This window comes from Vicugna pacos, chromosome 2 (assembly GCF_048564905.1).
Source record: "Vicugna pacos chromosome 2, VicPac4, whole genome shotgun sequence".
Taxonomy (NCBI): domain Eukaryota; kingdom Metazoa; phylum Chordata; class Mammalia; order Artiodactyla; family Camelidae; genus Vicugna; species Vicugna pacos.
Window position 1 is genome coordinate 115,283,247 of NC_132988.1, and position 11,539 is coordinate 115,294,785.

An 11,539-nucleotide genomic window follows, 5' to 3' on the forward strand; every position below is an offset into this window, starting at 1 on the left:
GACACTGATGAGTCTTGGTGTGGATTTCTTTGGTTTGTCCTGTTTGGAATTTATTCAGCTTCTTGAATATATAGATTTATGGCTTTTATAAAATTGGGAAGTTGTCAGTAATCATTTCTTTGACATTTTTTCAACCTACCCTTTTTCGTCTCTTTTTCTGGGACTCCCATAACACAATTGTTGGATCTTCTGTTACACCCACAGGCCTCTGAGGCTCCCTTTGAGGGATTGGGGAGGGGGCAGTGCAGGGATGTTCGTCTATTTTTGGTCCATGTTTTTCAGATCGGGTAATTTCACTGCTCTACTTCTGGTTCACTGATTCTTTCGTCCTTCCCTTCCATTCTGCTACTGAGCCCTTCCATTCAGTTTTTTTTTATTACTGTTATTGTGTTTTTACTTTTTTACTTGGTTCTTCTTTATGTCTTCTATTTCTTTGCCAAGACTTTGCATTTCTTTGCTTAGATTCTCATTTTTTAAAATGTGTTTCCATCATGTTCTTAATTACTCATTGAAGCATTTTTGTGATGGCTCTTTAAAATCTTTGTCAAATGATTTTAATATGTTTGTTCATCTGGCTGTTGGCAACTACTGACTGTCTTTTTCCCATGAACCAGAGCATTCTGACTCTTGGCATAATAAGTGATTTTTAATTAAAACTTTGTATTTTGGGTATTAAGACTCTAGATCTTATTTCAAACTTATGTTGTAACTGGCCTCCTCTGACACCACTCTGAGAAGAGAAGGGAAGGTGATGCATCCTTAATCCCAGGGGAAGTGTGGAGATAGAAGGTGAGATACCCCCTGTGGACTCATGGTACACAAGGAGGGGTGCCCCTTGTTATTGCTGGAAGGAGGGGAGACCTCCTCCCCACCAGGGCTCACTCAGACCTCCTTGTTTGGGGGGTTGAAGTGTCTCATTATGACTCCCTATCAGTTCTCCTGTGACTCCACCCCAGCGTGTGTGTAGGGGGAATAACTCATTACTGCCCAATCAGGTTGGAAGCCCAGTTGCTCCACATGGTCTCCATAGGCACTGTGATGGAGAGGGTCTCATTACTGCCTGGCAGGGGTGAAAATTCCAGCTTCCTACTTGGCTTCCTCTGACACCACTCCAGCAGAGGGATCAGGGCACCTGGGAGGGTGGAAGTCTAGGCTCCTCACTCAGCCTTAGCTGGTGTTGGTGGGCCAGATTTTTCTATGGTGTTTGGCTGCAATAAAGTAGTATGTTCTAGAAGTTTTTTCTGTCTTGCTAGTATACCCTTTTCTTAATCCTCAGGGTAGAGAGGGTAGGCTTTTGCTAAAGTTTTTTTTTTTTCTGTCACTACTATTATTTTTTATGTGTGCCTGTTGGCATTTCTGAGTAGTTGGCTTCTTCAGCTCCAAGTTTGAGATATGTGAAGCAGAAAGCAAACTCAGGGAACACATTATCTTGTTTCTCTTTGGATGTAGAGGTCCCTAGCCAGTTTGTCATCTTCCCCACCATGTTTCAGAATTTTCTTATGTGTTTCTTAATGTAATATCTAGGGTGTTTAGTTCCACTTAGTGGAAAGAATAGGTCAAAGTACATCTGCTCCATCTTCCCAAAAGCAGAAGTCTTGAGGTGTTCCTCAGTGTTCTTCTATAAAATACAAAATTGCTTATATATGTGTCTTCAACTGAGATATTTATGTATTTTTATTAACCTATTTACTTACCTTTATCGGAATTCTAAACCTTAAAGCCCCCCTCTCTGCAAAAAAAAAAAGGGGGGTTGGAATAAAAGAGGAGAAAAACCAAGTTATAGAATTTTTCCTGAGCTGGTGACTACTAATGTTGCCACTTATAAAGAAGAAAACTCTTGAGAATTAATTCAGATAGAAACTGCTTATTTTTTATTTAATATTGCTGAAACCTCGATTCTATGGCACTCACTCAGAAATCTCAATTTTAAAAATAATCTTGCATGCTCAACTTTTGGTTAGCTATCATTAAAAACTTCCCTACCTTTTTACGCAGTAGAGACTCAGAGACTCAGGAAAATAATTCATCTTTTCTTGATGACTCAGGTCCTAATTCAAGCTGCTAGGAAATCTTTGCTTTCTGTCTGCCAGACAACTGCAAGCTCTTAATGCACTTTTCTGTAGGAGCCATTCCTGTATCCCTAATTCCTGCTCCTAAAGTTCTAGGGATTGCAAATGAGATAACCATGCCTGATAGAGTTGTGGGTAGACTAAAAGTCAGATGCTGTGGCTAAGGACGCAGGATCTCACCTACTACACAACAAGCAAGGAATTTGACTCATGATAGGTCTCATAATAATTTTAGTGTCCCTGAAGAAATGTAAACTTTAATTCAATATTCTTGATTATACTCTGGGTGGCTGAGATTGCCAAACAAGCAGAAGTTAAAAAAGAGAAGAAGAAAAAGAAAAAGAAGGAGGGAAGGAAGGAAGGAAAGGAGAAAGGAAGCAAGGAAGAGAAACTGTTATTTGGACAATGGCGGGTATGCTGTTATCCTGTTGGAAATAAATTTGTGGAGTGCTGTTATGAATCAGATAGAACACTGGATCCATTATAGACACTATTTTTGAATATGTCCTACTTTAGCTGGCAAGTTAAGTGAATTAATTGCCTGAGGTTACACACCTTGCAGGCAAAGTAGCTGGATTAAATCCAGTTCTGCTCTTACCCCGCCCATGATGATGGTGTTGGGGTGGGAGTCACAGGTCTAGTTAAGCACACAGATGATAAAGCCCATGCTAAATATAGCACAGCTATCTAAAAGAGTGCTTCTCAAACTCCAGTGGGCACAGGGATTCCAATTCAGTAGGTCTAAGAACGGGGCTTGTGGTCTGTCACCATTCCAGGTGCCATGTTGATTTTGAGCTCACATGACTCCACGCCAGCTCCTCCTTGCCCATGGCACTCATTCTGTCTCTGGAAAACAATCCCTCGCACCTCTTTTTCACAGAGAAATTGTGGAGTGCAGGATATCCAACACAGCCAACAGTGCCCCACTCCACCAACTTCACCCATGTGCAGCTGATCAGTTTATCTCCAACTCTTTAGATTTGTCAGAGGAGACTCAGATTCCAGAACACTGTGACCACTCCTCCCTCATGTCCCTCTGCAGGGGACTTTGCAAAATTCTCTGAATGGTCCTACTGAGGGCCACTCTTCACTGGGCTTGTGGTGAGAAGCAGGCACCTCCTCTCCTCCCTGAGGTGGAAGGGTCTCACAATACAGCAATATACTTTTCAAAAATGCATATTCAAAAAGTTCTCTGCACTCCACTCTGCTACCCTGTTCATATCCTGGACAAGAGTAAGACATTGAACTAGCTTTTTGATCATCTACTTTGAGCTTTCTGCATATGATCTAGCACCTCTTTTGGAATGAGATAGCCACTGTCTCCTGGTGCCTCAGCCAACATTCTGTTAAATATGCTCATAGACCTCCAGAATCCCCAAGAATGTTTCTGAAATTCCTTCCAACTTCAAATCTTCTTTTCATGTGGCAGATCACAGGACTAGTTTGGAACACTTCTTATAAATACTTCAGTAGAATTCTGGCATTGGGCAGGACTTTAGAAATAATCTATTTCAATCCCTTCCTTTAGTGGAAGAGATGATCTGGGGCCCAGAATATTAATTGGTGAGCAAAGTCACCCAGGTTCTGGGTGGAGGAACTGGAACAAGGCCAGTTGTCCTGACAGGTAGACACTGCCATTAGAAAGCCAGGAGAGTCTTCAATAGTTGAAATTGAAAAGAAGAAGGATAATGAAAATATCTTCCCTCTTAAGGGGAACTAACCCAGGCTATCAAAACAAAAAGGCTTGGTGGAAAAGACTGAGCATTGTGAATTTCCAAAATGCTCTGTTCCAGTGTTTTCTGAGATATTTTGTTTTATGGATTAATGTATACTTTTTATATCTCCAAATTATTTGGCACTATTCTTTGGGAGAGGATGTTCTGCGACCCACCAATATTAGTCTAGAAGGGCTTCTGTGAGATTAAAGACCAAAGTTAGAGAGAACTTGTTTTGCTAAGAGAAACCAATGATTCTTACACATGTTGCACGCCAGGTCCCACGTGGCGTTGAAGATACTCCCTGAGCCCAAAGCCCATAATGTTGGTGCCACAAACCAGTTAAGGGCATGGATGCTTTAGTGTTCCAGACCACCAGCTCACACCTTTAGAGAGAGATGGGTATGTGGGCTACAAATTCTCAATCTGTTATACTGGTCTAGAGATTTTCCTCTTTGTTGAGGGGTTGGAACCCTCACACCTTGGCCTGGAAACCACTCATGAGAGCAAATCAGACCCTTGGTCTATAAATACCACTCATCTTATTCTAATGGTCAAGGACCTCAGAACGGAAGCCTTCTTCCAGCATTTGGTTTCACATTCAAAGCAAATGGGATGTCCTACCCATCTCTTCAGTGATGCTTTCTCATTATATCATTCACCTGGCTTTTATCAAGTGGGTAATATGTTTGTAATTGCTCCTTTTATTAATAAGACAGGCCGTGAGTTTGAGGAGATGACAATGTAAAGGGAGACACAGACGTAACCAAGGCCAGCAGTACACCCCTCTGGCAGTAATTACCCAAAGTGTCTGGGAGACACTGAGGACGTTTGGGAGAGAGCCAAGCACTCTGCCTTTGGAGTTGAATACATTACAGGTGTCCCAAAGATGCAGTAACTTCGCTTCCTCAATCCAGAACCTTCCTCTCCAAAGCAACTGCTTCCTCAGCCATAAAATGGGGACAAGGGCAGCACCTGACTCAAGGATTTGTTGTGAAGATGAAATGAGTTAATACTTTCAGATTAGCTGGAATAGGGTCCATCACATCAGCAGTGCCTGACAAATATTAGCTCTTTTTATTAGAAAGGAAATGTGCCAATAAATAAACAGAGAGGAGATGGCATCTTTCCTTTTCTCTATGAGTGTTTCTTAGCCCACTTCTTTTGCCTCTACTTTCATTTTGTGACCAGCTTCATTTTTGCCCCCATACTGGAACTAGTGTCCTTATAAGAAGAGGAAGAGACCAAAGTGCTCTCTCTCTGCCACATGAGCACATGTGCACTGTCTACAAGCTAAGAAGAGGGCCCTCACCAAGAACTGAATTGGATGGCACCCTTGATCTTAGACTTCCAGCCTCCAGAACTATGAGAAGTAAATGTCTATTGTTTAAGCCACCCAGTTTGGGGCATTTTGTTATAGCGGCCGAAGCTGACTCAGACTGGGTCACTTGGCAGTGTTCCAAAAGAGCTGAGAAAAATATGTAATGGTTTCCTGAGGCCTGAGCTTGAAACAGGCAGCGCATCATTTCTGCCACATTCTATTGGCCAGACCCAGTCACAGCGCAGCCCAGACTCAAGGCGGGGGAAGTCCATTCCACCTCTTGATAGGAAGAGCTAGGAAATCACCTTGCAAGGGCCCAGCTACAGGGAGGGATGAGAGTTATGGCTTTTTTTTTTTTTTTTGCTGTCAATATACCTATGTCACCAAACTTAAACAACAGAAAATAGAAGTTTTAGAGTCAAAAAGATCCAAGTTTGAAATTAGCTGTGAAAATTAGCTTGGGAAACTGACTTTACTTCCTCAAGCCTCCATTTGCTTGTTTCCCCACCTACACAATAGGGGTTGTTGTAATAAGCACTCAACAAACATCAGCTTTATAAACATTCTATGTAAAGTCCCTTCTAGTAAAAACAAAACAAGACAAAAATGTCTCTCAAGTGTTATATGTTGCAGATGGAAACACAGAGTCAGTATAAGTCTCAAATTCAAAACACCTGACTCCTGTCTGGTACACACCACTCTCCAGGATTAATGGAATCTTATTAATACGAAATATACTCACTAAAACAATTAAGTGAGTATCGTTGCTTAAGCAGAGTATTGTAATGCTGTTTTGTATGTTCATCCAAATTGGTTCATTAAGCCAGGCTTTTCAACAGACCTTATAGAAAAACCCTGGAGAGACAGCCTTATAACATAATCATAGGAGTAGACTCCCTGGCATGCTGGCAGCCTCTCTTCCTTTACAAACTGTCCTCTTTCTGTGATGCTGTAAAGGCTATAACTGTCCACTCTTTAATCTCTTTCAACAGACTTAAAATGTCCTCAAATATCCTGCGAAGACAATATGCTGGCTCATTCACTCCAAACCTTTCTGTACGTGGCCACCAGCACAATCACCCCAAAATGAAAACTTAACCACATCACACGCAACCTTCCCTGGGCTCTCAGTGATCTGCTGGAGAGAAGGCAATCCAAGCCCTTCAAGATCTGGCCTCTGCCCTCCTCTACTGCTCGACAGCGCCCCCTCTGCCCCGCCGTGAGCTCACTGTGTGCAGTACACGCTCTCCACACACGCTAGTTAAGAGCATGGCTACATCTGAATTCCAGCTCTGCTGCTGATTAACATGTGACTTTGGACAAGTTACTTTTCTTTTCTTTTTACAATTAGGTCCCTCATCTATAGAATAAGGGAAAGCACAGTGTCTAAAACAAAGAGATGAGAAGATTAAAGAATTAATAGCTATGAAACTTTTAGAATAATGTCTGGAAGCAATACATATTATGCTAGCTATCTGACTATTTCCCAATGTAATAGTCATGAAATGATGCAGAAACATATTTCTGCTTCCAGATGTAAAAACCCAGTAGACAGAAAGATGAAACAGCAGCAGTAAGTGGCACAGACACACACGGGATTTGAGCCCAGAGCTCTCTGACATCAGCGCTGAATACTGTCCAATAAGCCAAGTTTCCTCCTGCTACCTCTTCTCTCATCAGAGGGAACCACCTACTATTCTCTGGAAGAGCTAAGTCATCTTTAACTTCCGTCCCATTACCTGGAAACCCTGCACCCCATTTTGGTCCAACGAAGACCCACTTTGCCTTCAGCAATTAGCACAAGTATCATTTCCTTCCTGTCCAACTTCTAACCATTTCCATACTGGTTCAAGTGACTCCCTTGGTTCTAAACACACCTTGCACTTTCCCCCATCCTGACCCGTGTTTCACTGTATCGCCATCAGTCTCCACCTCTGCACTGTGAGATGCTTAAGGGTGGCAAGCAGTCCTTATTTACTCTCGTGTCCCCTAAATGAATGAATAATAAATGTGCCATAGTTGTGTCCTAAGGAAGCCCCGGGCATTAGAAGGGGTAGCTCAGAGACCTCACATATGGAAAGGAGGTGCATGGTGCTTTGGTCTGGTCAGCAGTCAGCTGGGTAACCTGGGCTCCACTTTCTTTATCTGGACAAAAGCAATCATCAAACCCATCCTACAAAAATTTAAAGACTCAGAGGAGGGATCAAATAAGGAAAAATGAATGGGACAGCACCCAAGAGAAATTGTATTCCATCAAGTCTTACATCCACTAGAGTTCAGCTCCTCCTCTCTAAATTGTTCATTCAGTCCCCCATGGACTCAAGTCCAAGGACAAATCTGATTTAGAAAGCCCTGTTTTCTGACCCCAGAAATATTTCTTTAGATCAAGTGTATATGCCTGACCTTCATGTTCATCTGAATGAGTTTACTGGGAGTTCCCTCCCTTCTACGTGGGACTAAAGAATCTCAAATCCCATTTAAGGCTGAATTTAAGAAAAATAAGGAAGCCAGCAAGGACCAGGTCTGTTCTGGTTTATCTATACTGAAAACCCACTGTGTACCAGGCATTTTACCAAGGAGTTTATATAATCATGGCATTTATTTTTCTGAGTTCAGAGCTCTGAGCATCAGAGAGTTAACCCTTCCCAAAGTCCACTGCCAAGAAGCAGCGTATTTGGAACGTTGAGCACAAGGAGGCTCCACCCACTGGGTGCAGAGGCTCCACCTGCACCAGCTGCCCTGGGCAGAAATGTCGTATCCAGGATACAGGGGTGGGCAGGCTGTCCTAGAAGCTCCACCCTGCCCATCCCACCCTGGGAGAGGAGGTTGGCAGGCCTGGACCTCCTCCAGCATATGGTTGATCAAGAAGGGAGGAGGGAAGGTGACTGAAGGCAGCACCATCCCCAGGGCCTCAGGGTAGGCAGCTGCCATCAGCCAGTAAGAAAAAAAAAAGTCCATTTTTAAAGTGGTATAAGAAAAATTAAACTTGCAGTCCCACCATTTCATATGAAAGAAATCAAGAATGAAAATAAAAACGGTTCCAAGTTATTTTATTCTGAATTTATTTTTAATGCCAATGACAACAAAATAGCTCTTTTACGTGAGTCATTTTACAAAACAGAAAGCATGATTTCCTGAAATGGCATTTTACAGAAGCTGAGAGGAAACTGCTATTTGACACGAGGAAAATGGAATTCAACTAACTGTTCACTCGGGCCTCCCCACCCTCTTTCTCTCCCTCTCCCTCCCTGGCATGGTCTCCTCTCTCTTCTCTAGCTAGCTCTTTGTTCTTCCTGCAAATCTCATTTAAGCTGTTGCTTTCCCAGAGGGGTCTTTTCTGGTCACCCCCCTCATTTTAGATGAGCTCCCCCATTACACACTCCCAGAGAGTATGTACCATTTCTTCATTGCACTTTCCAAAATTGTGTTCTTTACTCTGTATGTGTTCATGTGCCGGGTGCTTGGGACATGATGAAGAGTAGACCCAGAAATGACCCTGCCTTCCTCAGAGCTTACAGTTTAATAGGGGGAGCTAGAAGTTGTCTGTGTCTCTTTCAGTCAATTATATTAAGAAATGCAGAATTCCAGAAAACAAATGTCCTTAAGGTAAGAACCATGAGAGCACATAGCAGGGAACTGTGCTTACACATTAAACAAACACCTAAACACACGTCTCTCTCCTACCAGACGTGGTTTTGTTTACTGTATATATGTCCCCCATCCACTGACCCAATGTTGGGTACATATTAGGTGCTCAGTAAATGATTATTGAAACACTCAATGAAATGGGAAGTAGCCCACTTCTGGCACGTGGGCTCGTGGTGTAGTTAATGCCTGTGGCTGTGGGTTCAAAGCTGAACCCAGCGGGTCTAAAAGAAAAATATTTGGTCTGTTATTACCAACAATCCTGCAAAGCCAGCTCTCATGCTTGACGTGGATTCCAAATCCAATGAATTATTCTCCATCTTTAACTTCAGTGTTCTCCGAACTGGGTTGGGTCCTGTTAGCACCACTTCCTGGAAGAAACGTACTTGATGTGACGTGAGCTTCTGCTAAAGTTCTTCTCCGTCTCTGGGTGGTCCTTTCAGCCTTATTTGATCCCTTTCTAGGATGCTGGTCCTGCTCAGGCTCCTCTCTTTGTTCTCCTGCCCAACGGCAACAGGTGTCAAGTGAGAAGGAAAGATCAGCTGCCCTCTAGGTGGGTGTTCATTTATTTATTTAGCTTAATAAGCATTTGACCAGCAATGACTAAGTTCCAGGCACTCTTTCAGGTGCTTTCTAAGTAATAATTCATTGAGGGCTACGAGCTTACAATGTAAGATTAAGACCTGGCTGGTAGCAGAACTCCAACAATCCTCCAGTACCTCCATCCTTGAGAAACAGCCGATATTCTGTATCACTATTCTGTAGACACAGCTGTCAACGCCCCAGTCACCGCTTCTGCCCAGATTGCTGCTGCCTCTCAGCCAGCATCCAGCATCCTCCCCATCCAGATGTGATCCCTGCTGTATCCGTGGTGTGCAGGAGTCATCCCGGGCAGAGCTCCCAAGTATCTCCAGCCCTAAATATCTCAAATAGGGCTATCTCCTCCTCCCTGCTCCATCTTACATGTTCCTGGAGACCCATCCAACCAAGCCACGGTCTTCAATTTCCTCATCAGTAAAACAGAGATGATAGTAACCTACCTCACGGAGTCACTGCAAAGACCAAATGAGCTAATAAATGTGAAGCCCTTATTACGGTGGCCCATGGCAAGTATTGTGCAAATTTTTATTATGATCAATTCCCGCATATCCTCAGGCTCATTCCCAAACGCTTACTGACATCTCTGTTTGCTCATTCACCAAACAACGTGTCTGCTTATCTTCAGTCTCTTGCATCACAGCAAATTCCTTGAAAGCAGAGACTAAGTTTTATTTGTCCTTCTAACATTTAACACAGAACCTGGCAAGGACCAAGGGTTTAGTAAAGGTCTGTGGTAGTAGCAAATATTACCTGTTTTCACCTGTGTCCTCAACCTGGTATAGAGGGTCTGGGACACGCCTTTACTGCAGGACATTCTATCACACTGGTTAGGAGGCAGGAAGGGGAGGGAATGTTTCCAAGGGGAGAATTTTGGCTTATGTCCCTAGGCAATAGGTGCAACCAAGCCTGAAACAGATAATGTCTGCTTGCTCTGTCTGCAGCACGATTTTAAGCATTTTCTTGTCAAAGTACTGAAAAAGAAATCGAGCAGATATATCTTACTCGTGGCCAGGAAAGGGGGATGGTGGCAGCCTCGTGGATATCTTTATAAAAGAAATGGAAGAAGTGATTAAGGGCTTAAAATAATTTTGACTAGGCAAGGGTTAAAGCTGGCAGAACATTTTACAGGCACAAAAAGTGATCACCATTTTTCATCAAGATGAAATCACTACAACTGCTGAAGTGTTTTAAGCAGTAAAACAGTTAAATGACAATTTCTAAATGCAAAGTCTCTGTGTAAATATATCATTGTATATGTTCTGCTATAGTATTTGCATATTCCTACTTGCCATCAAAACTGTGTTTCTTTTATTTTACGAAAGACATAGAGATTGTTGTAGGTAATTTTCCCTACCCATGTTCATTGCCTTACCAGCTCATGTAACAACTCAAATTCCTTTAAAAACCAACTCCACAGAATAGCCATGAAGCACATGGCTTGGAGTCAGGAGGTCTGAGCTCCAGCATGACCACTGCGTTCAAGCTGCATGATTAGCCACTCACTTCTCTTCTTTAAGTCTTGAGCATCTTTTTTGGTGAAATTAAAAACAACACCTACATCACAAATTGGGTTCTGAAGTTTGAATGAAATAATGAATGTTAAATGTTTGGAGACTGTGAATGAAGACTGTGAATGCATAATAAGAGCCCACTTAAGATAATTCCAGGGTCTCTATAAAGTCACCTTGGACATTTATTTGACTTTGGAGTTAGACAGGCTTGGATTCCTTTTCTGGCTCCATATACTAGGTATCTGTTTTAATAACAATGACCTTTTGTTTCCTGTGGAATAATTATACCAATCTCATAGCACTGAATGCATAATTAGTGTTAAACGCATTACATAGACTATCTCATTTAATCCTCATTGCAATTCTGCTTTCTTTATCCCCCAGATCCACCCCTTCATCTCTATCTCATGCTGTAAATCCTGTAAGTAGATTTTTTTCCCATTGCCAAACCTGTTTCTTCTCTAATTCTCATTGAAATACAAATACTTTATACATGAGTGTATTAGCCAGGTGATTCTACAAGGATAGATGATAGATGGGTAGATAGATGGATGATACATACATACATACATAGATTATAAGGAATTGGCTCATAAAATTATAGAGGCTAAAAAGTCCCAAGATCTCCTATCAGCAACAGGGATACTCAGGAGAGTCAATGTATAGTTCCAGCCTGGG